Raw genomic sequence first — 26,610 nt, 5'->3', positions numbered from 1 at the left:
TTCTTCACATTTATAGACAGCTTTTACCAGTTCTTGCAGCACAGCACAGCACAACACAACACTTCTCTGATGACCGAATGAGAAGCTGTGGGCTGAAAGGACTTCAGTTCAATAAGACTGATTGAAATTGCTCATGGGAACTTTTTTAGTTGCTTTTTTTTTGAAGAAAAGGGTAACTTCACTTTCCCTGGTGTGGTTTCCCCTAGAATGGAATTCCTGGAGGGCAGGTCCGCCAGTGTTATTTGCCATGTGTCCTGGTACTCAGTGCTGGCACAAGAGGTGCTCAGTGAAGGTGGATGGATGGATGGATGGACGGATGGATGGATGCAGGGATGGGTGGTGCAGCTGCTTGGTCTTGGAGATGGAGGGAGAGGAGACTCTTGGAGATGGAGCAGTGGCTCTTGCTGTCCTGACCAGCCTTCCCTCTTTCCCTGGTTGTGTTATGGCCCAGACCCCATTGGAGGTGTGGCTGATCATGATGGGCGCTCCTTTAGTGCTTCTCTACTGGAGCTGGACACACTTTTTTTTTTTGAAGTTTCACAGGTGATTCTGATGTACCGGGGAGGATTGGAAACCGCAGCTGTAGTGTTGGAAGGAAAATGGAAGTTAACTTAAGCCAGTTTGTCCACATGTAAATAAACAAAAGCAGCTTATCCTTTTTGCTGGGGGCGGGGGGAGGGTGTTATTTTGCTGAGATGGACCCACCTAACTCACTAGTTGTTTTTCTTCCCCCTACATCTTCATCTGCTGTTTTGGACTTTTTTTTTTCCACGTTTAGCTCTTGGCAGCTAATAAGAATTCAAGCTCTTTGGGCACATTTTTATACCTGGGAGAACATATTATAAAGGTGTTGAAGTGTTTCTTAAAATCTAGCAGCAAAGTGTAGGTGGTTTCCAGCTCCAGCCGCTAGATTTAGAATCTCCCTGCTCAACTCCCCATCCAGCCCCCGGATTTCCAGTCCTCTCTGCGATCGCCAGCAGCACAGTTACCAGCAGCTTGGTCTGAGTTCAGAATCGCAGGAAGGAAAGCGGTTGGGAAAACCAGGACCAGGTGAGCACTGCCCGTTGACCTCTCTGTTTAGTTATCTTCCTGGACAATTCTTGAAACGTCCATCCAAGTTTAGTCATTTTCTGGCTGTGTAATAATTCAGACGGTACCTTGTGAATCAGTAACCTTTTAATTAATTTATTTACTTTTATTTTTGGCTGTGTTGGGTCTTCGTTTCTGTGCGAGGGCTTTCTCTAGTGGCGGCAAGCGGGGGCCACTCTTCATCACGGTGCGCGGGCCTCTCACCATCGCGGCCTCTCTTGTTGCGGAGCACAGGCTCCAGACGCGCAGGCTCAGCAATTGTGGCTCACGGGCCCAGTTGCTCCGCGGCATGTGGGATCTTCCCAGACCAGGGCTCGAACTCGTGCCCCCTGCATTAGCAGGCGGATTCTCAACCACTGCGCCACCAGGGAAGCCCAGTAACCTTTTATATGTTATGCATTTTGGCACCGCTAGGAAGGTCAAGTCGTTATTTACCTTTTACACCGCAGGGTGAAGTAAATAGGAATTTGGAAAGTTGTTTGTGAGTGCGCGTGCGTGTGCTTCTGCTAAAGCAGGCAGGGGCGGAGAGCGGTTAGGGACCCTGTGGTGAATTACAAAGCATAAAGATGCATGGATGGGGGAGGTGAGGGAAGCGTGATGCACTGGGGAAACCCGGAGGGAATTACCTGGACTGAGGGAGCGTGGGTCCGAAGAGGAATTTAGTCTTTTTTTCTAAAAATTAAAAAAAAAAAAATGATTTGCCTGGCTCCAAAACAGGAAGAGGTGGCTCTGCCTCATTTCTGTTTTCTGCTAGTAGTGGACTTCTCTCGCAGGGGATAAAAACACCATCACACAGCAGTAAAGAGCTCAGACGCTGGCGGCAGACCCACTGGGCTGACGAGGCTCTTCCAGCTGCACGACCTTGCACCAGTCGTTAATAACATCCCTGGGCTTCAGCTTCCCCTCTTTCAATAAGGACCGTAATCCCTCCATCATAGGACTGTCTCGGAAGGCAAATGACGTGAAAAACGCAGTGTTCAGGATGGCGCCTGGGACTTCCCTGGCGGTCGAGTGGTTGGGACTCCGCGCTTCCACTGCTGGGGGCGCGGGTTCGATCCCGGGTCGGGGAACTAGGATCCCGCGTGCCGTGCAGCGCGGCCAAAAACCAAAACCAGAACACCAAAACACCAAAAACGGTGCCTGGAACATAGTAAGCACTGAATCAGTGTTAACAGGAAGGAGGGCTAGTATTTCTAAGGATTACCTGGGAACCACACTGTCATTGATAACAGAGTTTCTATTACAAATTCCAATGTTTTACAACTCCCATTTAAATCAGGAGATTGCAGGAGCGCACAGACCCACAGGGTGGATATTTAGTGGGGAGAAATAGAAAGAGTAGAAATTAATTTTGCCCAAGACAAGTGAATACTTTTTTTTTATTGGTCCATGACCAATTTAGGACAAAGAAAAATGTTCATGGGCTGCATCTTCTCTAACCCTGCAAAATTTACTGAGACACTGAATTGCTTTAACAAGTGATAATCAAACATTTAGTAATTGTAAGCCCTGGAGATACAGTGGTGCACAGAGAGCAATGGCCCCGACGCTCAGGTAGCTTCATATCTAGAGGGAAGATGATCAAAAAACATGTGCCCAGCAGTAAAACAAGCAGTTCCCCAGACTGTGAGGGGTGGGATGCGAGCTTAGGACAGAGACTGATGGTGGAAGGACCCAAGTTAGGTGGGGTGATCTGGGCAGGTGATGTTTGAGTGGAGATTCAAGGGTGAGCCAGTAGGACGGAGAGATTTGGGATGGGATGGGATGGGTTGGAGGGGGTGCTGGCGTGAGCACAGACTAGGTGAAAAATGAAGGGAGGCCGGCAGGGCCGGAGGGCGGGGAGCAAGGTGGCAGGGAGAGACGGAGAGATGCAGGGGACAGGGTGTGAGAAGTAGGCCCGGGTCAGGTCAGGTAGGGAGTGGCGGCCATGGTCAGGGGCTTAGAGAAGCTTCTGGGGAGTGACCTGACCTAAGCTACATTTTAAGGCAACCCCACGGGCAGAAGATCAATTCTTAGTGCAAGCTTCCTGCTTTAACATTTTTCTGTTTGACAATGAAGAAAACATCAGGAGAGCGTTTTTAGCCATGGAAATGTTGGTGTCTGGATATATTTGAGAAGCAGTAATGACAACGAGACCTTCTGAGTTTTCAACCTGAAATGACGTTGCAGCTGAACTGTGAGGCCAGGCTGGTGGCCCTGATCACATCCTACAGGCTCCCGGCAAGAAGAGCACACAGGAGGTGGCTGATCTAGCCAGAGGTTGGCACAGCTTTGTGGTGTCAAGTGCAGAGCTGTCATTCGTCTGGGCTGTGACCGATGAGAACACTGTGACCCCGCCAATGGCTGGCAAGCTGAGTGCTGGCCGATGTATTTCCGTTTTCAGTCACAGCATCCAGGCCACGCCAGGAACCATCCAGAAACTCCGCGATCGGCACTTGTAGATCCTCTGTGCTTTTGGGAAGAGTAACATGGACTACTTTAATGTCAATTTCTGATAGCAAATTACGGATGATGAAATCAGTTGTTTCGGATGACAGAGAAGGACCCTTTGCAAGGCCTCTTTAAAGCAATCGTCGTTAATCCAACAGTGCTCCTTTTTATGTGGAGCGCTGAGAGAGGAGCGCTATGCTGTCTTACTGGTCCGCCTCCAAGTATGGGAAGTCCCAACGCACAGGCAGTGAGGGGCTGCATTTCAGAAACAAGCTTTCGTCGGGATTTCTTCTGGTCATGGATATTCCGAGGAGTCACCCTATTATTTTGTATTATAGTTGCAGATGGGCAAAAAGCAGATTTCTCACGTTTCCCTTTCTGAGAGGGATGGGGTAGTGTGTGTGGCTTCGAAAGGCCTGTCTCTGTTGGAGCCTGACTGTGTTGCCTGGTGCAGTGTGCGTGCGTGTGCACGCGTGCGTGCGTGTGTGCAAGAAAGTCTGCAAGTTTAGATCAGACTGCCCTGATTAGTGAGAACCTCTGGTCCTCTGGTCTGGGGCTCACAGGTGAGGAAACTGACCCCAAGGGGCAGGATCATTTGCTGAGAGCGCAGAGCCTGTCGGTGGCTGAGCTGGGACCGGGACCTGGCATTTTTGGTGCTGGGACCTGTGCCTTTTGACGAAACACGTTGTTTACATTAATTGTAAAGAAAATGGTTAGTAAGAGATGTAATGAGGAAATAGATAATGTCCAATTATTCCAAGCCAGTGAGTTGAATCTTTTTAAATCTGCAGTGGACCATTTTAAGAGAAAGCAAAATTTGTTTCTTGCTAGTGAGGTAGGAGCAGAACTTATTTTAAAAAATGAGGATGAGGCAAAATAAAACTAGAAAGACAAATAAAAATGTTAGTCTAGGATACTTTGTATCTTTGTTTTATGATCAGGCTTTAAATTAGAATGTCGGTGGGTATACACACTACTATATATAAAATAGATAACTAATATGAATCCTGTATAGCACAGGGAACTCGACTCTACTCGGTAGTGACCTACATGGGAAAAGAATCTAAAAAAGAGTGGGTATATGTATATGTATACTGAACCATTATACTATACAGCAGAAGCTAAGCTACACAACATTCTAAATCAGCTATACTCCAATAAAAATTAAAAAAAAAATTAGAATGTCAGTGGGAGTGACATTTAATGATTCTAAATTCATAATGTCATCAGTATTTTATTAAAATAATGGATGTATTAGTGAATCTACTTTTGTTAGATGATATTATTTAATCTGGTAGTTAGTTTCATAATTAATTTTTTTCCTAAGGGTAAAAAGACGCTGTATCTCTTCAGATTATTAAATAGCTGTATAGCAACAATGTCCTGTTTTCTGAACATTCATAAATTCAATGTATGTCCTTTAGACTTACGGGTGCCTTTATCCAAGTCAGGCTCATGGGTTGTATTCCCCTTTGGTTTGCCAAACTAGTTATTTCTTAATACTTGGAAAGTAGTTTATGTAATTAGTGATAGGCTTATAGTGTAAAACAAAGAGCTGAACTGCTAAATACCAATCTGAGCAGGCATTATTGTCCACTGTTGCTATGACAACTAACAATTTAAGTCTAACGTATATAGCTGACTTGTTACACCTTGAGGGCACGTACTCACACAGCTCACCTCTAATTTGCCGTTTTACAAAAAAGGCCCGATTCAGTGATTAGGTGATGGTGTATTATCGACGTGTCTTTCATCAACTGGGTTAAATTGGTTGATGTGCTTTGGTTCTTTCCATGGAACAGCCTGTCGGTGCTTCTGTTTACCCACTTTTTGGGATAAGGAAGTGGAGGGAGGTAGCATTTGCCAACTGATGTGGACAGAAAAGCAAGGGAGAAATGTAGCCCTATTTTGAAACATTCTGTCGACACTTATTAACTACTTGGTCCTGGTACTTCCTCTTTCGAAAACTGATTTAATGCAATCCTGCCCTCCACTGTGAGATTGTTTATTGCCCTCAGCAGAATTCCTGGCATATTTGAGGCCCTGCCCCTCCGATTCCTGCCAGATCCCCAAGCCACAACTGGCTCAGTCGCTCCCCTGCCTTTATTCTGTCCCTGGTCAAGGCCTCCGTAGGGTAAATACAGTTTAATCCTAGTGATTGTTCTAGGGCACTCCTGCTGCCCCATCTGAGTCCCAGCCTTTGTGGCTCTCTGCCTGTCATCGTCTTGGCTTTGAATGAAGTCTGACAACTTTGCCCTGCCTTACAAACCTGGGACACCCACCTCCCTTCCCTTAGTAAATAGACTCATGGGAGGTGTTACATACTCTACCTGCAGTGCTGATGAAATTGGACATATTTCCTAACGTTAGTAATAGGTATTTGTGTGGGAGGTGTGTTTGAAGGGTGGAGCAGTGAGAGGGTAGAAGGAAAAAAGATACGGTTTCTGACTCTGAACGAAAGATAAGAAGTTTCTGACTTTGAACAGGTGAAGCCCGCTTACCTGAGAAATTTGGTGACCTGTGCTGATGGCAGCTGAGATACTGGCTGGGGTGGGGGGTGTGTGTGTGATGAGTCCTTATTAACAGTCAGTCATTAATCCAAACAGCAACCCTGAGAGGGAAAGATAAGGAACGTGGGGCTCAGAAGGCAAACCCCCAACAAAGGTTTTGAAATGAGTTAGCTTATGTTTGAACTCTGGCCTTCCCATGACTAATTGTATGACTTTGGATAAGTGCCTTAGCCCCTCTGGCCCTCAGAATCTACCTCCAGTGTTGTGAAAATTCAATGAGGTGATGGATGTGGACATTTAGGACTGTGCCCAGCCCACAGCTAATATTTATTGAATAATTATTTTAAGTATTTTTCTTGTTGAACCAAGGTCATCCAGCTAGTACGTGGCAGAGCGGGCTCTGACTTTCTCAGACTTGAAAGCTTAGCTCTTTCTACTGTTTCATAACCACCATTACTGTCGCCATGTCTCTTTTCACCAGGAAGAAAAATACATCAATTCTTAGTTGTCTCCCTTACCATTTTCCGCCTGTTTCCCACATGCGTGTGTAAATGGCCTTTGGCGGTTGGGTTGCAGGTACCTGGGACTGGAGAACTTCCTCTTACCCATTGTTAACTCCAATTAAGTGTGTGGAATTTTGTCCTGCTTCTTAAAAAATATGCACCTAGAATTATTGTTTTGGTATTAAGAATCTGAGTTACACTGTAGTTTTTAACAAAGAAGCAAATGCCATTACAGTTAGCTTTAAATATTGATGTACTATGGCTATCATTTTATCTATGGATAGAGAAACTATTGAAACTGCTCTTAAAAAAACACTTTAAGAAGGGGAGAAAGTACTGCCTCGGTGATCTCTCTTCCCCATGTTCATCATCACAGGGAAAAAGGCTTATTACTGAACTATGAACAAATATAATTCTCTAAGTAATCTTTACTTTGTATTTCTTTACTCATTCACATATAGCTAGGAGGATTTGAGGTTATTCTTTAATGATTGGAATAAGGATATTTGAAAGATTAGACAGAGGAGATGACTTTTTAGTAGCAGTAACAGAAGCTCAAATAAACTTCTAAAAGGTCATGGTTTTAAGTGCTTCCCATTTGGAAGGGATGGTGACAGTTGGCTGCTCATCCAGTTTATGTTTCTGTTGGAAGTTTTCAGGTGCTTTCCGTGGTACCCGGAGTGCCGCCAGGTGATGGTGGCAAGTTTAAGTAAATGAATTAGGACAGGATTTTCCAAGCTGCATCCATTAGTGGGTCACGAAATCAATTTAGTGGGTCACAAGAAGCATTACAAAAAAAAAGAAACTGAAAAATATCAGAGTGTATATAGCATAAGGCTAGTATTGCTTCTGGAAACTTTTACTTCAGCTGATTTTAGTGTGGTGTGTTATTGGGTCCCTGTGTATAAAGAGGATTACAGACAGAAAAGTTTGAAAGCCATGGACCTGAGGTATTTTAGGAAGTTTATCAGCTTTAGAGCAAGTCTAAATGTTACATAGAAGGGAAGTTCCACTGAGTCCTTCACATTGGTTTCCCTACATGGCTCACAGAATGAAATTTAGGAACACTCAGTGGTAACTCAGATTTTTTTTCCCCAGAGCTAATATATATTTTATAAATGGAAAATAAGGTTGGGACTTCCCTGGTGGCACAGTGGTTAAGCATCCGCCTGCCAATGCAGGGGACACGGGTTCGAGCCCTGGTCCGGGAAGATCCCACATGCCACGGAGCAACTAAGCCCGTGCGCCACAACTACTGAGCCTGTGCTCTAGAGCCCGCAAGCCACAACTACTGAGCCCATGCGCCACAACTACTGAAGCCTGTGCTCCACAACAAGAGAAGCCACCACAATGAGAAGCCTGCGCACCGCAACGAAGAGTAGCCCCCGCTCGCCGCAACTAGAGAAAGCCCGCACGCAGCATTGAAGACCCAACACAGTCAAAACACACACGCATGCGCATACACACACACACACACACACAAAACCTGTTTAAAAAAAAAAAAAGAAAGAAAGAAAATAAGGTTTATGACTTCAGCTCCGAAGCTTCATGGATGAAATTACGAAAATAAAGTTGATGGGGTCCTTCCTAATTATCACATCACATGTACTGTTGTGTTTGTAGATTTTGTACTGTAGGCTGAATTTAAAAATCTTAAATTGGACTCTTAAATACTTGGGTTCTTACTCAGTTTGACATTTGTAAGATTACAAACTAAAGGGTAGAGATTTTTGTTCATTGAATTACCTTGGAAACTTTTTAAAAGAAGCATTTTATTTTTCATGGCCTTTGGCTGCATTTTACTTTTGAATACTTCATTGAAGTAGGTAAAACTATCCTATCTTAAGCTTTTCAGATTCTTTTTTTGTTTGTTTGTTTTGTTTTTTTAAGGCATAAGGGAAGTAGTTAGGTGTCATGATACATCTGTAGTTTCTTGTTAAACTATTTTATAACTGTTCTTCCGGAAGCGACTGATGATTTCCTTTATAACCGGATGTAAGTAGAGGACAAATTTTCATTATGGATGTGTTGATATGTCATTTGTCCTTGCCCTTTTCGTTTAATTAACCAGTAGCTTCTATTATGTGTGGAGTTTAAAACAGACACAGTTAAAGTTCTGAACTTTTGGACAAGAGCTGTGAGAGTAGTCAGAAGCTGATGGGAAGTTTCTGGATGCCTAGTTCTTGAGTAAGGAGTCCTGTTGCAACAAAAGAAATGAAAACATTTCCAACTTGGGTAACTTCAGAAAGAGAGAGAAGCCGAGTTCTCCATTTCCTGTGGAACTGGGCTCGGGCAGAGCGTTTACTGGTTACCAGCCTGTCCTGTTCTTTTACTTAATCAGTACTGTTGCTGCAGTTGTGTAAGACTTGGGGGAAACATGTAAAGCAAATAGTATTGTTGGTTAGCAGCAGATTTGATTGCGATGCCAGAGTGAGTAGCCTGGTGGAGGATGTGTTGGTACGCAGGGCACACGTCCTAATCCCTGTTGGCTGAGGACCTGGGGGCTGTAGACGCAGTGGTAAGTGGTTCGAGTTCTGCATACTTGGATGCGGGGAGGAAGGGGTGATGGTTAAGGCTTTATTTTAAGAGAGAATTTCCTTGAGGATGGAAGCTACTAAGTAAATAGGAGAGTCTTGCAGTCGTCATAAGTTGCACTTAAAACAATTTATGTTTGAACATGAACACCCTTAAAACATCTTGTTGGAATGAAGATGAATGATATCACTCAACTTCTATAGGATCTGGAACATGATTGGTGTATCTGTTGCTCATTACTCAAGTAAGTGATTATCTAAGGCCTCTGTTTATTCTAGGAATAGATAAATTCTTGAAATCTTGACTATTTTCTCATTAACAGTGAGCCCCTTCCATTCCAGCAAGAAGAAAGGCTGTTAGGCTTTTCAGACATCATGGCACCTGGTATCTGCTGGTTTAAATGCAGGTTCCTTGTTTTTAGGCTTTTGTTTTTCTGTGTTCCTTGTTTGCCAAGTAGGTTGCTGTCAATTTTTCCCCATTCTTATTTTGGAAGTTTTCCGCTGCCTATTACTGCATGTAGAGAAAGGGCTCCAGTGGAGGCCCAAGGGAGATTGTATCCAGTTTCCGGGCTGGGTGGGCCTGTGAGATGGGGGTGACTGAAATAACTGTTTAGGGTGCGTAGACAGCCCCACGGGGCTGGGGGTGCCTTGTTTTTGTTTTCCTGTGGCTGAAGGACAGCCTGTGGGAAAATGGTTAAGGCCTGGGGTCCTAGAATGACAAGCGTCCTGAGGGAGTTGAATTAACGCGTGGAGTTCAAACAGAGAAAGTTAGGAGTCAGCGTAGTTTACTCCCTTGTTCCGGGGCCAGCACCCGCTACAAATGTGTTTGCGTTTGAACTTTTGCCCAAATCCCGGTAGTTTAGAAAGGGAGGTTTTGTGTAGAAGGCAAAGCTAAAGGCTGAAAGGGCTCCCAATAAAAGGTCCCCCGTCTTTGTTGCTTACTGCAGCTTTATTACAGGTGCTGTGAGGACTAAACACTTTTAAGAAATGATCGTTGCTCTAGTTTCCCTTTCAGCTTTGGAGCTGAGGTGCAGAGTTGCTGCTGACCTTACCCGGAGGGGCCTGATGAACCCCTTGTCAGGAGGCTGGAGTGCCTTTGAAGACAGTTGAATTGGATTTGTGTCCTAGTCAGCTCGGGCTGCCATAACAAAATACCATAGGCTGAGTGGGTTAAGCAACAGATATTTATTTCTCACAGTTCTGGAGGCTGGACGTCCAAGATCAGGGTGCTGGCTGATTCGATTCCTGGTGAGGACTCTCTTCTTGGCTTACAGACAGCAGCCTTCTTACCATGTCCTTACATGGCAGGGGCAGGGGGAGATGCCAGCTGTGGTGTCTCATCCTCCTATAAGGACACTAGTCCCATCATGGGGGCCCCGCCCTCATGCCCTCCTCTACTCCTAATCACCTCACAAAGGCCCCACCTCCACTTACTGTCACATTGGGGGGTGGGGCTTCAACATATGAATATTGGGGGACACATTCCGCCCATAACCGTCTGTGTGTGGCAGGGTCGGTTGTCTACCTAACAGCCACCGCCGTCCCCTCTTCACTGCTGGAATGCCACGTCCCCATTTTCCCAGCGTCCTTTGTTGCTATGGTGATCACAGGACGCAGCTCTAGCCAGTGAGGTGTCAGAAGGCCCCCGGGGGCTTCTGGGAGTGGCTTCCCTCCAGGATAAAGAGACCCAGGGTGGGGGGGCTTTCCCAGTCTGCCCTTCCTCCTGGAGGTGCTGGGGCTGTTGAGCAGAGCAATGAGAAGACCCCAGAGCCCCCGTGACAGCACTGAGCTCTGAAGCAGCCTTGCACAGCCTGACACCACATTCTTACGAGAGGTGAAAACGAGCCCCTGTGGTTGCAACTCCTTAGAGGCAGGTGTTGTTACGTGTGGCCCAGAGCATCCTCATTGATGGAGTCACAAGGGGAGAACCTTGCTCCTTTTGGAGCTGGAAGGGGAGGTACAGTCTTAGGAAGAACTTCTCCCAGAGACCGCCCCGGGCTTCCCACCCTCAACGTGTATGTATCACACTAGTGACTGTGGGCCTGTCTTCTCCGCTAGCTGTGAGCCCTGGATGGCAGGGACCATGTCTCACTCCTCCCTAGATCTTTAGGGCCTGACCCGAGGCTCATACAAAGGAGGGACACTCATGGCTCTGGCCTTGCTGACAACGGTGGGCTTAATAATCCTTTCTTGGTTTTGGTGTCCTCATAACAAGACTGGCTCTTTGTTGTTCACAGAAAGCCCACGGGGTAACCAGAAGAGGGGTAGGTGGGAAAACAGACTTTAATTAAAAGTAGCTGGGCTGTGCCCATAGCTGCTCTCTGAGGTTTAGTTAGTGCCAGATGGTCCTCCCAAGACCCAGACGGAGACGTGCCCCAATCCTCACGCTAATTTTTCACTGTGGAAGCAGAAATCAAATAAGAGTCAACTTATATTTGTATAATTATGAAACATGTTAATTAACCATTCAGAAAAACACATAATTGTAAGCATTGTGTCTCACATGAAGATCTCTTTAAGAGTGAAAAAAGAAGTTTTCCAGACAAACTCTAACTGTGCTGTATTTCAAAAGTGAAAAAGTTACGTTGAGTGAGTGGAAGTCAGAGCACCTTCTTCAATGGAAATAAACCTATTTGACCCACAATACGGCTGAAATACCGCGTATTTGAGATGGAAAGTTGTAAAATACAGGATAACTGGCTGTCTTTTTACCAGCAAGGAAGCAGACCTAGAGAAGGGATAAGTCAGGATTTAGGTTTGTGGACCTTTTATTTGAGGTTCTTTCTACTCTATCTCATGTTACTAGTGACTTAGGAAGACAAACGAGTGTGGAATCCCACCAGCCAGCAACCGCCAGGAATGCACGTGTCACTGTAGAGAGGTTTGGTTCATTTAGCTTCTGCAGCGGGGCGCGTGTAGCCCGGAAGAGTGCTGGGATTCTCTGGGGAAGGCAGAGTTGGGTCTCTGCTTATGCTGGGTGCTTTGAAGGTGGGGTTAGAGAAACGGGGCCAGACCCGGGCTGGATGTGGTCGGGAAGCAGGCACATTTCAGTGATTGGGTATCTTAACAATTTTTATATAGGAGGCCGGACATTAAAGTGGGGTTAGAGTTGTCACTTAGTAAAGAATTAGCAGTCACAGGTTAGTGAGAAAGGAGGATGGCCATTCATTTTTGTGGAGGTCAGCGTCTGGGTCCTATGCTGAGCTTTCTTTATGTCCTGATGGCATATTGGGGTCGGTTGTCAGTAAGGCCTCTCTTTACTTCTGTTGTCAGTAGGGCTGATTTTCACTTTTCCAGTAGTTTATTTGATTTGATCCAGTAGTTTATTGATGCTTGAGGAGGGGTTGGTTTTAATAGGAGAAGGATAAGACGGAGAGTCTAAAGAGGGTGTCTGAAGTCACTGTGTCTGAGCAGTCACTGGTTTTTAACATTATGGTTACGCAGTGTCAATATCAGGTTAAAAAAAAAAAAAGGCAAATGAGTCGTTTTCTCCTACCCGAAGAGGCATTTTTTTTTTTTTTATCATCACAGTGTCTTTGTATTTTTCTGGAATTTGGCAGGATATAGAAGCAGATGGAAGTGTGGATACTTATAACTGAAACATAGTATCATCTTCAAAGATGCCATCCAGTTATTGATCAAGAGGTAATGTTAATGGTGATGTTAGTATCAAAAACACCCCCCCCCCTTAAAATGAGTAGGAAATGTAGAAAATCAATTTAGAAAATTCAGTATAGGAGTCAGAAGTGGGAGAGGCGGTGGGGTCCCGCCAAGTGAGGGCCAGAGGCAGACCCAGGATTCAGTCCAGGCGTGGCCACCTTCTCTGTGAACGTAGCCAAGCTTCCGTCTCTCCGGGCCTCAGTTTCCTCATGTGTGGTGCTGGGGAAGCTGAACAGATGGTCTCTGCTCTTTCTAAATTGAGTCCTTTTGAAGATAGTCTCCACTTTTGAAAATATTTTTGTGGGTGCCCAGCAGGACCAGGTCATGCGTTTTATGGAATTATTATTCCACTCCCGAAGACAGGAATATTTGAGGGCTTTGAAAGCTATTCCAGCAGGAAGTTTTTTTTTCTGGTCTGTGTGGTTTCCTTCCTCTCAGGAGGGACCAGGCCTAAACCCACCATCTTCCCAGATCACCCATCCCCTTTGTAGTCTCCTGAAATGAATGACTGAGGTGTTTCCGCCTTGGAAAATCACATACAGTAAATGTGCCAAGGTAGGCTCCTTTATTCAGAAATTTGCAGTTTGGGAATAAAGGCTGGTGGCGTTGGTTTGCAAATTTGAATTTTGTGAATATAACATAGCATCATATAAAAATTGAAGTATTAACGTTACATGCAAATTTTGAACGCAGAAACCAAAAAAGTAAAAGAAATTGATCAAAAGTTGCATAATTTCAAAGACGATAGGCCGGGTGGTTTGTCAAGGGTGTTTATGGAATCGCCAGTGACAGCCCCACTCTAGCTGGTGATAGGAAGGCCTTCCGTGTTAAACCCGTATCACGCTCCATGCTGTCACTCAAGGGCGTTAAGGTTTCTGCTAATGTGGGCTGGTATTTAATGTGCACTTAAATCAAACCATCTTTTTAAAGACTTCAAGCAGGTCTTCGCCACGAGGTTTGTCAACGGTGGTGCCAGTGATAGTGGCAACGCCTCTTTCCCCCATCAGTAACTTTGTAACAGAAGTGCTGAAACACTAGGAAGAAGACACAAGGACGGGTGGGATGCATCATGCTGTTGATTTAGGGGAAGAAGCACAGAGCACACTTCCAAATATAAGATTTATCCTAGAGAGGCCCTAGAGCAGAGTGGTGCGGAGTGTGGACTCTGGAGCTAGCTGTGCGAGCTGCCACTTACTGGCTTTGCAGCCTTGGGTAAGTTACCTAGTCTCTCTGGGCCTCAATTTCCCCATCTGCACAGTGGGGCAAATTTTAGTATCTACCTCAGAGGTGGTGTGGCACACAGTAAACAAAAAAACAGATCTCTGTGCCCTCCCCCAGCGATTCTGATCCAATGCCTTTCAGCTAGGGCATTTGCACTGAACAAGCTCCCTGGCGATGCGGATAATGCTGGTCACTGGATGACACTCCGAATAGCTTTTGTTCATGCAAACGCACAGACTAGAAAATAAAGGACATACTGTTTTGGAACCTGAAATTTTTCTCTCATTTGATACATCGTGAATATTTCCCCTTTCATTATTTATTCTAACAATATGATTTTATTAAAGCTGCATTGTATCGCATTATTAGACATTTAAGTGGTTTCTTTCCTTTTTCACTATCATAAATCATACATAAAATATTCTTACACATATTCTTATATGTTTTGTGTCCTTGTCTGATTACCTCCTTGGAGTAATTCCTGCAAGGGGAACTACCAGATTCACGGGTATGTACGTGTTCAAGCCTTCTGTCACACACTGCCCACACATTCTTCAGACAGGAAGTAGCAAAAATATATCTTCTTACGAGTAGTCTATGAGAGTAGACGGTGATTTTCTGAATGTAAGGCAATGAGAAAGAACTGTCATTGACTCTCTGAAGCTCCTATGTATTTGGACTTTGGTGGGAGTTGGCAGGAAGAAGGTGGATTTATAGAGTAGACAAAGATATGTCAAGAGAAACTAGAGGAGAAGCAAGAGGGCTGAATTTTTTTTAATTTAATTTATTTTTTATATGACACGTTCTTATTAGTTATCTATTTTATACATATTAGTGTATATATGTCAATCCCAATCTCCCAATTCATCACACCACCACCACCACGTTCCCCCCTTGGTGCCCATATGTTTGTTCTCCACGCCTGTGTCTCTATTTCTGCCTTGCAAACCGGTTCATCTGTACCATTTTTCTAGATTCCACATATATGCATTAATATATGAGATTTGTTTTTCTCTTTCTGACTTACTTCACTCTGTATGACAGTCTCTAGGTCCATCCACGTCTCTACAAATGACCCAGTTTCATTCCTTTTTATGGCTGAGTAATATTCCATTGTATATATGTACCACATCTTCTTTATCCATTTGTCTGTTGATGGGCATTTAGGTTGATTCCATGACCTGGCTATTGTAAATAGAGCTGCAATGAACATTGTGGTACATGACTCTTTTTGAATTATGGTTTTCTCTGGGTATATGCCCAGTAGTGGGATTGCTGGGTCATATGGTAATTCTATTTTTAGTTTTTTAAGGAACCTCCATACTGTTTTCCATAGTGGCTGTATCAGTTTACATTCCCACCAACAGTGCAAGAGGGTTCCCTTTTCTCCACACCCTCTCCAGTGTTTGTTGTTTGTAGATATTCTGATGACGGCCATTCTGACCGGTGTGAGGTGATACCTCATTGTAGTTTTGATTTGCATTTCTCTAATAATTAGTGATGTTGAGCAGCTTTTCATGTGCCTCTTGTCCATCTGTATGTCTTCTTTGGAGAAATGTCTATTTAGGTCTTTTGCCCATTTTTTGATTGAGTTGTTTGTTTTTTTAATATTGAGCTGCATGAGCTATTTATATATTTTGGAGATTAATCCTTTGTCCGGTGATTCGTTCACAAATATTTTCTCCCATTCTGAGGGTTGTCTTTTCATCTTGTTTATAGTTTCCTCTGGTGTGCAAAAGCTTTTAAGTTTCACTGGGTCCCATTTGTTTATTTTTGTTTTTATTTCCATTACTCTAGGAGGTGGATCAAAAAGATCTTGTTGTGATTTATGTCAAAGAGTGTTCTTCCTATGTTTTCCTCTAAGAGTTTTATAGTGTCCGGTCTTACACTGAGGTCTTTAATCCATTTTGAGATTATTTTTGTGTATGGTGTGTTAGGGAGTGTTCTAATTTCATTCTTTTAAATGTAGCTGTCCAATTTTCCCAGCACCACTTATTGAAGAGACTGTCTTTTCCCCATTGTATATCCTTGCCTCCTTTGTCATAGATTAGTTGACCATAGGTGTGTGGGTTTATCTCTGGGCTTTCTATCCTCTACCATTGATCTATATTTCTCTTTTTGTGCCAGTACCATATTGCCTTGATTACTGTAGCTTTGAAGTATACTCTGAAAGTCAGGGAGTCTGAGTCCTCCAGCTCCGTTTTTTTCCCTCAAGATTGCTTTGGCTATTCAGGCTTTTGTGTTTCCATACAAATTTTAAGATTTTTGTTCTGGTTCCGTAGAAAATGCTGTTGTTAATTTGATAGGGATTGCATTGAATCTGTAGATTGCTTTGGGTAGTATAGTCATTTTCACAACATTGATTCTTCCAATCCAAGAACATGGTACATCTCTCCATCTGTTTGTGTCATCTCTGATTTCTTTCATCAGTGTCTTATAGTTTTCTGCATATAGGTCTTTTACCTCCTTAGGGAGGTTTACTCCTAGGTATTTTATTCTTTTTGTTGCAATGGTGAACGGGATTGTTGCCTTAATTTCTCTTTCTGATCTTTTGTCGTTAGTGTATAGGAATGCAAGAGACTTCTGTGCATTAATTTTGTATCCTGCAACTTTACCAAATTCATTGATTAGCTCTAGTAGTTTTCTGGTGGCATCTTTAGGATTCTCTGTGTATAGTATCATGTCATCTGCAAACAGTGACAGTTTTACTTCTTTTCCAATTTGGATTTCTTTTATTTTTTTTTCTTCTCTGATTGCCATGGCTAGGACTTCCAAAACTATGTTGAATAAGACTGGCGAGAGTGGACATCCTTGTCTTGTTCCTGATCTTAGAGGAAATGCTTTCAGATTTTCACCATTGAGAATGATGTTTGCTGTGGGTTTTTCGTATATGGCCTTTATTATGTTGAGGTAGGTTCCCTCTATGCCCACTTTCTGGAGAGTTTTTATAATAAATGGCTGTTGAATTTTGTCAAAAGCTTTTTCTTCATCTTTTGAGATGATCATATGGTTTTTATTCTTCAGTTTGTTAATATGGTGTATCACATTGATTGATTTGCGTATATTGAAGAATCTTTGCATCCCTGGGATAAATCCCACTTGATCATGGTGTATGATCCTTTTAATGTGTTGTTGGATTCTGTGTGCTGGTGTTCTGTTGAGGATTTTTGCATCTATATTCATCAGTGATGTTGTTCTGTAATTTTCTTTTTTTGTAGTATTTTTGTTTGGTTTTGGTAACAGGGTGAAGGTGGCCTCATAGAATGAGTTTGGGAGTGTTCCTTCCTCTGCAATTTTTTGGAAGAGTTTGAGAAGGATGGGTGTTAGCTCTTCTCTAAATGTTTGATAAAATTCGCCTGTGAAGCCATCTGGTCCTGGACTTTTGTTTGTTGGAAGATTTTTAATCACAGTTTCCATTTCATTACTTGTGATTGGTCTGTTCATATTTTCTATTTCTTCCTGGTTCAGTCTTGGAAGGTTATACCTTTCTAAGTATTTGTCCATTTTTTCCAGGTTGTCCATTTTATTGGCATAGGAGTTGCTTGTAGTAGTCTCTTATGATGCTTTGTATTTCTGCGGTGTCTGTTGTAACTTCTCCTTTTTCATTTCTAATTTTACTGATTTGAGTCTTCTCCCTTTTTCTCGTGATGAGGCTGGCTAATGGTTTATCAATTTTGTTTATCTTCTCAAAGAACCAGCTTTTAGTTTTATTGATCTTCGCTATTGTTTTCTTTGTTTCTGTTTCATTTATTTCTGCTCTGATCTTTATGATTTCTTTCCTTCTACTAACTTTGGGTTTTGTTTGTTCTTCTTTCTCTAGGTCCTTTAGGTGTAAGGTTAGATTGTTTATTTGAGATTTTTTTTGTTTCTTGAGGTAGGATTTTATTGCTGTAAACTTCCCTCTTAGAACTGCTTTTGCTGCATCCCATAGGTTTTGGATCATCATGTTTTTGTTGTCATTTTTCTCCAGGTATTTTTTAATTTCCTCTTTGATTTCTTCAGTGATCTCTTTGATATTTAGTAACATATTGTTTAGCTCTCATGTGTTTGTGTTTTTTACGTTTTTTTCCTCTGTAATTGATTTCTAATCTCATAGCGTTGTGGTTGGAAAAGATGCTTAATATGATTTCAATTTTCTTAAATTTACTGAGGCTTGATTTGTGACCCAAGATATGATCTATCCTGGAGAATGTTCCATGTGCACTTGAGAAGAAAGTGTAATCTGCTGTTTTTGGATGGAATGTCCTATAAATATCAATTAAATCTATCTGGTCTGTTGTGTCATTTAAAGGTTCTGTTTCCTTATTTATTTTCATTTTGGATGATCTGTCCATTGGTGTAAGTGAGTTGTTAAAGTCCCCCACTATTATTGTGTTACTGTCGATTTTCTCTTTTATAGCTGTTAGCAGTTGCCTTATGTATTGAGGTGCTCCTATGTTGGGTGCATATATATTTATAATTGTTATATCTTCTTCTTGGATTGATTCCTTGATCATTATGTAGCATCCTTCCTTGTCTCTTGTAACATTCTTTATTTTAAAGTCTATTTTATCTGATATGAGTATTGCTACTCCAGCTTTCTTTTGATTTCCATTTGCATGGAATATCTTTTTCCATCCCCTCACTTTCAGTCTGAATGTGTCCCTAGGTCTGAAGTGGGTCTCTTGTAGACAGCATATATATGGGTCTTGTTTTTGTATCCATTCAGCGAGCCTTTGTCTTTTGGTTGGAGCATTTAATCCATTCATGTTTAAGGTAATTATTGATATGTGTGTTCCTATTACCATTTTCTTAATTGTTTTGGGTTTGTTTTTGTAGGTCCTTTTCTTCTCTTGTGTTTCCCACTTAGAGAAGTTCCTTTAGTATTTGTTGTGAGCTGGTTTGGTGGTGCTGAATTCTCTTAGCTTTTGCTTATTTGTAAAGCTTTTGATTTCTCCGTCAAATCTGAATGAGATCCTTGCTGGGTAGAGTAATCTTGGTTGTAGGTTCTTCCTTTTCATCACTTTAAATATATCGTGCCACTCCCTTCTGGGTTGTAGAGTTTCTGCTGAGAAATCAGCTGTTTACCTTATGGGAGTTCCCTTGTATGTTATTTGTTGTTTTTTCCTTTTTGCTTTTAATAATTTTTCTTTGTCTTTAATTTTTGTCAGTTTGATTACTATGTGTCTCGGCGTGTTTCTCCTTGGGTTTATCCTGTATGGGACTCTCTGCACTTCCTGGACTTGGGTGGCTATTTCCTTTCCCATGTCAGGGAAGTTTTTGACTATAATCTCTTCAGATATTTTGTCAGATCCTTTCTCTCTCTCTTCTCCTTCTGGGACCCCTATAATGTGAATGTTGGTGCATGTAATGTTATCCCAGAGGTCTCTCATTTCTTTTCATTCTTTTTTCTTTATTCTGTTCTGCTGCAGTGAATTCCACTGTCTCCCAGGTCACTTATCCGTTCTTCTGCCTCAGTTATTCCATTATTGATTGCTTCTAGTGTATTTTTCATTTCAGTTATTGTATTGTTCATCTCTGTTTGTTTGTTCTTTAATTCTTTAATTCTTCTAGGTCTTTGTTAAACATTTCTTGCATCTTCTCGATCTTTGCCTCCATTCTTTTTTTTTTTAATAGTAATCTTTTTTATTTATTTATTTATTTATTTTTATATTTATTTTTGGCTGTGTTGGGTCTTCGTTTCTGCGCGAGGGCTTTCTCTAGTTGCGGCAAGTGGGGGCCACTCCTCATCGTGGTGCGCGGGCCTCTTCACTATCGCGGCCTCTCCTGTTGCGGAGGCTCCAGACGCGCAGGCTCAGTAATTGTGGCTCACGGGCCTAGTTGCTCTGCGGCATGTGGGATCCTCCCAGACCAGGGCTCGAACCCATGTCTCCTGCATTAGCAGGCAGACCCTCAACCACTGCGCCACCAGGGAAGCGCCTGCCTCCATTCTTTTTCCAAGGTCCTGGATCATCTTCACTATCATTATTCTGAATTCTTTTTCTGGAATGTTGCCTATCTCCACTTCCTTTAATTGTTTTTGTGGGGTTTTATCTTGTTCCTTCATGTGTTACATAGTCCTCTGCCTTTTCATTCTGTCTGTCTTTCTGTGAATGTGGTTTTTGTTCCACAGGCTGCAGGATTGTAGTTCTTCTTGCTTCTGCTGTCTGCCCTCTGGTGGATGAGGCTATCTAAGAGGCTTGATGGGAGGGACTGGTGGTGGGTAGAGCTGGCTGTTGCTCTGGTGGGCAGAGCTCAGTAAAACTTTAATCCACTTGACTGTTGATGGGTGGGGCTGGGTTCCCTCCCTGTTAGTTGTTTGGCCTGAGGCCACCCAATGCTGGAGCCTACCTGGGCTCTTTGGTGGGGCCAGTGACAGACTCTGTGAAGGCTCACACCAAGGAGTTCTTCCTAGAACTTCTGCTGCCAGTGTCCTTGTCCTCACGGTGAGACAGAGCCACCCCCCACCTCTGCAGGAGACCCTCCAACACTAGCAGGTAGGTCTGGTTCAGTATCCCCTGGGGTCACTGCTCCTTCCCCTGGGTCCCGATGCGCACACTACTTTGTGTGCGCCCTCCAAGAGTGGAGTCTCTGTTTCCCCCAGTCCTGTCGAAGTCCTGCAATCAAATCCCGCTAGCCTTCAAAGTCTGATTCTCTGGGAATTCCTCCTCCTGTTGCTGGACCCCCAGGTTGGGAAGCCTGACGTGGGGCTCAGAACCTTCACTCCAGTGGGTGGACTTCTGTGGTATAAGTGTTCTCCAGTTTGTAAGTCACCCACCCAGCAGTTACGGGATTTGATTTTATTGTGATTGTGCTCCTCCTACCATCTCATTGTGGCTTCTCCTTTGTCTTTGGATGTGGGGTATCTTTTCTGGTGAGTTCCAGTGTCTTCCTGTCGATGATTGTCCAGCAGTTAGTTGTGATTCCGGTGCTGTCACAAGAGGGAGTGAGAGCACGTCCTTCTACTCCGCCATCTTGAACCAATCCTAAGAGGGCTGAATTGTGGCTTGATTTCAGGGTAGTTTCAGGAGTCAGACTTGAATTAATTTAATTATAGTGTAATATCTACTTGCTGTAGGTGATTTTATGCGAAGAGGAATAAACAATGCTTTGTTTTTATTGATCGTATATGGTGTATGTGTGATTCTTGACTAGAGTATTGGGAGCCCCCTGAATTGGGAGTTTTGGTTTAATAAAGTCTAGTCTGCGCCCCATCCTATGTGGACAGCTCTAGCCCTGGACCAAGTGTCTGAGACTCTTCCAGAGGGACTCGAGGGAGGGTGGCTGCATCTGGGGAAATGCAGCATCACGAGCAGAAAGCCTGCTCAGCGTAGACGTGATGCACTGGGAACAGGAATGAGGAGGAGTGGAGACCAAGGTGGGGTGTGCATGGAACATACTAGGGGCGCCTCCGTGGTCTGTCTGGCCCTGATGGTAGGGCCAGCGTTCCACAGCCTTGGGTCAGAAGCCCCCGTGCTGTGGGGAGTGACAGATCAGCCAAGCTCTTCTGTATTATCAGAATGTTAGAACCAGGAAGGGATCTCAAGGGTTATCTGGTCCAGCCTTCTCTTTTTACCGATAAGGAAGTTAAATAATTTATTGTTTTCAATTAAGCGTCACCTCATAAGCTTCTAAAATCAGATAGTCAACCTTGGAACAGAATTGGCTGGGTTTTTTCTCCTTGTTCTGGGAGAGCCAAGCTTTTGAGAATTGAAGTGGCCGAATGGTGGACGAGAAAGCAGACAGCAGGGGGTGACCCTATTGCTCAACCCTGGGACACTGAATTGATTTCATGTCAAACCTGCACTGTCCCTGAGTCACAGGAACTTCCCTTGTGTATCTCGTCATGTCTGCGCACGTCTGTACGGTCCCCAAAGGCTTCAAAGTAACCTTGGACGTAGGGGAGCTGTCTTATGCCAGTCCCGTGTTTTCTAGAATTTACACTAGTTTTCTTAGAGCAATTCCCCAAAAATAGTTTTCTTCTTTTCCTTTTAGTAAAGAAACACATGTGACAAATACTTCTTTTAAAAAACAACAGCTGCTCTGAACACAAGTGTGCCTTTTGCCACTGGGTGACACTGTTAGACCACAGAACACTCTTCAACGGGTAGAATCAAGGATCCTTGAACTTCAGATCTCATCACGCTGCTTTACCTAGGAGAGAGAGAAACTCTGAACCACTTAATGGTCATCTATCAAATGTTATTTGATAAGTGTAATTTATCAGCCTATGGCAATTTTAAGGCTAATGAGTTTAAAGTAATCAATTATTTAAAAAATCTGTTAATTGGACAGCATTTCAGTTGCTTAGAGGTTTGTGCAGATTGATGGGCTGCATGTTAATGAAGTGCTAATTACTTCACGGGAATATTTATGCAAGCCAGCGCACTCAGATTTATTTCCCAGCAGACAGCAATCTGAGTTATCTTTCTGGGGCAAAAGACTCCTAGCTCGTACACAGCAATTCACGTTATGGACTTTGAGGGTTTCAGGGGGTCATCTTGTGCAAGAGGGAGCATATCATCCTGCTGGGTTAGAGAAATGGGCATTTGGTTCCCTGGACTGGTCTGTATCAGGAGAACCAGGAACTTTTGTGTCTCGCTCATTCTGAGCTTTTTGAAGATCAAGTGAGGACAGAGGCTGTTCAAAGCATGAGATGCCCTCTCTCCCCCTCCCCTGGTTTTGGCCCCTTCTGTAAGCCTGAGCTCTGCACATCACTTGTCAACAGGCCACATTGAGCTCAACAGTACACGGAAGGCTCATGGTGATGTTTCTGGGGATAAGAAATGAGGAAAAGTCAGGCCTTTCCTTTGCAACTTTAATGTGAGGGATAAGCAAACTTGTAGTTTTCATACAAGCAGCCATGAGCGTCCTTAGAGAAGTGTTAACGGCGTCCTGTTGGGACAGAAAGGCAGGAAACTGCGAGAGGAATCAGGAAAAGCTTCCCGGGATGAGCTGCTTTGTTTGGATTCTCTGTTGCTTCAGCATCTGCCCCCTTTATTCAGTGCAGTTCTGTTGGGTGCCCACGGGGTGACGCCCAGCCCAGTGCTGGGAACGCAGGAGGGAGTAAAGCCAGAGGTACCGCTGGCCCCCTGGAGCTCAGCCGTAGGCACAGGGCGTGGGGGGATGACTTAAGTCAGTCGGGGGTCTCTTCCTTTCTGAAGGGACGCACATCTGTCCTTCAAGGGGGACCACCTGGAGACGCATGAAGAACTGACTCGCAAGTGTCAAGTTCACACGGGAAGGGAGCACCGCGTGAAATTGTTCTCAGCGCTGCAGACAAGAGGGAGGTGGCCTGGGGGAGTGGCCGTGGGGAGATTCAGGAGAGGGAAGCATCCCACCGAGAAATGGCTCACAGAGTGAGAGGGCCGAGGGCATTGGGGACCCAGAGAAGGGTCTAGGCTGGGCCTGATCCTGAGAATTCTTGGCGCCAAGAGATCAGGCTGGAAGAGGGCACCTGGGCCTCTGGTGCAGGGAGGACCAGGAGAGAGGGTTGTCCAAGGGGCTGGCTTTCAGATCCAGAAGGAGGTGGGCAGCAGCTTTGAATTCCAGGGAGAGGCTGGGGAGAATGTACCCCAGGAAGCCGGGAGCCCCCCATAGTCGTAGACTGTGAGGCGAATGGGAAGTTTTCTGCTAGGGATCCAGTGGTGGCTTTTTGTCCCTAGTGCCTTACAGGTCACAGACAGCCCCTGTGGACAGGCCTGGGGGCCAGAGCACAGGACCTCGGATCTGAAAGAACATCTGCCCCCCAGGTAGCAGTTGGCAAGCAAGAGGTTTGCTAAGGTCCTTCCAGGTTGAAATCCCTGTCGATTCATACTCAGGCCCAGCTGTTTCCTTGGGGAGAAGCCCGAGTGCATTTGCTCGGATGAGAAGCCGCCCCGTGCTGTTGTCCTGCAGGAACGTGAGCGACACAGCAGGCCCTGCCGCTCCCCGTGCGGAGGTGGTGGCCCTCCTGCAGCTGTGCTGGGGTCCACCCCCCCACCCCCCCCGGTGAGGCCCCCGCCGGCTGGCCCTTCTCCTTCTTTCAGGCGTGCTCACTGCTTGCAGGATTAGTGCTGTCGTCTACCAGGGAATTCTAGAATCTTCTCTGGAGGCAGAGGGAGGGAATGTAGAGAATCCGTGTCTCATCTGAAATTCTGGGACTTGTTTAGTTATGGGAGTGAAACATCCCCTGGATCAGCCACCTGCCAGGACCGAGGGATGCCGTCGTTGGCTGAGAGCCCTTGAAGCATTTTATTCGCCTCTTTCACCATTTTCCCTTCCTCTCTCCACCAAGCAGCTCAGGGAATTTTTTATCAGTTTAATATTAGCTTTGTTCTACCTAGAGACTTTTCTTTTCCTTTTTTTTTTTTTGGCCACACTGTGCGGCGTGCGGAACTTCCCCGACCAACGATCAAACCCGCGCCCCCTGCAGTGGAAGCACGAAGTCTTAACCGCTGGACCGCCAGGGAAGCCATAGAGACTTTTTTTTTTCTCACACCCCCAGAGTGGTTTTTGTTTTCGTTTTCATTTTCTCTGTATAGTTTGTCTTCCCACTTTTCCAAGGTAGCTTGAATATCCACCTTTCTAACAAAACCAGATTATTCAAGAACTGCTTTTGCTTTTCCTTTTAACGTTTACTTAGGCTTTGAGCATGACCCCATTAGGCAACATAGCAAACTCCTTTCTCTTTTTCTTTCTTTCTCTTTTTTATTTTTTTAGCAAAGCGTTAGACTCTGGGGAGCTAGAAGGCAGAAGGAATTCAGTCACAGGGTTAATCTTCTGGTTTCCATGGAAAGCAGCCGATACTTGCATCCACTGACCGTCAGCACCACTTTCTTCTGATGAGGCACCGGCAGGATCTTGGGTGCCCAACTTAGGTATAAGCGTTCTCTGAGGTCCTGACATTCCGGGCGTTTACTTTCAGGTTACCCCTTGTATGTGTTTGAGTAGTTTTGTGTTAGATTATATTGGAAAAATGCACTGTTAACAGTGTGGAAACTTGATTAGAAAGGTGCAGGAGCAGTACACTTGACTTATAGTACCAGTGCAATGCAGTGCAGAAGTGTAAAGTACTGTGCTTTGGGGGGACGCTTTTGTTGTCTGTCTTCTACCCATTGCTTCTCTCCCCACCCTTTTCCCACAGGGTTTGACTGAACATTATGCAAAACATGCCTCTAAAAAGATCTTGCCTGTTTTCTGTTTTGTCTTTGTCGTAGAGTTGTCTGCCGCTGGGTCATGAGTTCAGATTCCGTGAGGGCCACGGGAGGTTAAGTAAACTGTGACCACTCATAAGAGTTACTTGATGTTTGAACAGTTAGACTCTTTATATTGGACGAACTTATGTTTTTATAGATCCCTCGTATTTGTATGATTGCTCTGTACGCAGCGTAGTTATTTACAAGAGATTACTGAGAAATCAGGGCGACGTAGCCACTCAGCTGTAAAGATAAGAAGACTGAAGCCCAGAGAGTGGGAAATGGTCAGGGTTTTCTCAGCATCCCAGCCTTGGGCTGCGGGCTCCTCTCTGTGCTTTGGCTGTGCCCGTCAGGGATTTTGTTTTCTCCCCTCCACTTCCTCCCTCCCTGACTCTCTCTCTCTCTCCCTCCCATCTAAGTCCAAATTGGAAAAATGAGCAGAGGCCAAGATGGGGTTCACCATTAAACTTGGTCTAACATAGTATACTTGTAGTGCGTGGTCATCCATTTTTCACTTTGATAGGACATTGATTCATGGAGAGTTAGATTAATGAATTAATTTGTTGGAACGACTTAACTGTCCAGTTTATTGAACATCTGCCACATGGGCTGCTACGATGTATGGTGAATGTTTTCCTTAAGTTTTTTTAATGCTTGGGACAATTCTGCAAACGTAGGTGTATGAGCCCTGATTTACAGGTGAGGAAATCAAGACACAGGTTAAGTCAGTTGTACAAAATCACGTAGCTGGTAAGTGGCATAACCAGCCTTCTAATCCAGGATGGGTGGTCTTCAAACCTGGTGGTATTACTTCTCATGGACTGAACAGGGTTTAAAATGGATGAAATAACAAAACTGTAATAATATAGCAACAACTGAATGATCCCTAGACTGTAAGTTTAATAGCTATTTAATATGTACTGTATTTATTGAGGGATAATACACATACAGAGCAGGGCATGAGCCCAAAAAGTGAACTGATTGGTGAATTTTCAAAGTGAATGTGCCTGTGTAACCAGAACCTGTATCAGAAAACAGAACCTTATCAGCACCCCAGAAGCCCCCTTTCTCCCCATCCACTGCCTCTCTGCTCCCAAGGTAACCGTTATCCTGACATCTGACACCAGAGGTTGGGTTTGCCTGTTTTGAAAATCAGATCCATGGAATGATCCAGGATGGACTCTTGTGTGTCTGGCTTCTTTTGCAGATGTTATATTTGTGAGGTTCGGTCATGCTGCTGTTGTCATTCTCATTGCTGTGTATTCTTCCATTATATCCTCACACCACCACCTACTTCTCCATCCGACGGTTAATGGACATTTGGGTTGCTTCCAGTTCGGGGCTGTTATGAATATCGCTACTCTGAGCATGCTTATAAAAACATTTATATGTTTTAAAGAAACTGTGTCCCTCTCACAACCTTTCCCCACATTAATGTGACTTTCTGTAAGATGTTTTCTGGTTGGGGTTATAAAGCTATGATGTTGTGAAGCTTCTAAAAGCTTTT

General features: G+C 44.1%; 1 protein-coding gene across 4 annotated transcripts in view; it reads left to right on the top strand.

The window, feature by feature from the left end:
- FAM107B (family with sequence similarity 107 member B) overlaps positions 1–26,610 on the top strand; it is an 82,056-nt gene that overhangs the window by 33,708 nt on the left and 21,738 nt on the right. The window contains exon 1 of one of the 4 annotated variants that reach the window (XM_082385733.1): positions 5,624–5,884. The exons of 2 other annotated variants lie outside the window; for them this stretch is intronic. The gene's annotated coding sequence lies outside the window, so the exon portion shown is untranslated. Of the gene's footprint in view, positions 1–5,623; positions 5,885–8,801; positions 9,051–26,610 lie in introns of those variants that run through there. One more of the 4 variants, XM_082385732.1, reaches the window with a different exon arrangement.

This window comes from Balaenoptera borealis, assembly GCF_965194805.1.
Source record: "Balaenoptera borealis genome assembly, chromosome: 3".
Classification (NCBI taxonomy): domain Eukaryota; kingdom Metazoa; phylum Chordata; class Mammalia; order Artiodactyla; family Balaenopteridae; genus Balaenoptera; species Balaenoptera borealis.
This window is presented reverse-complemented; position numbering and strand designations above follow the sequence as displayed.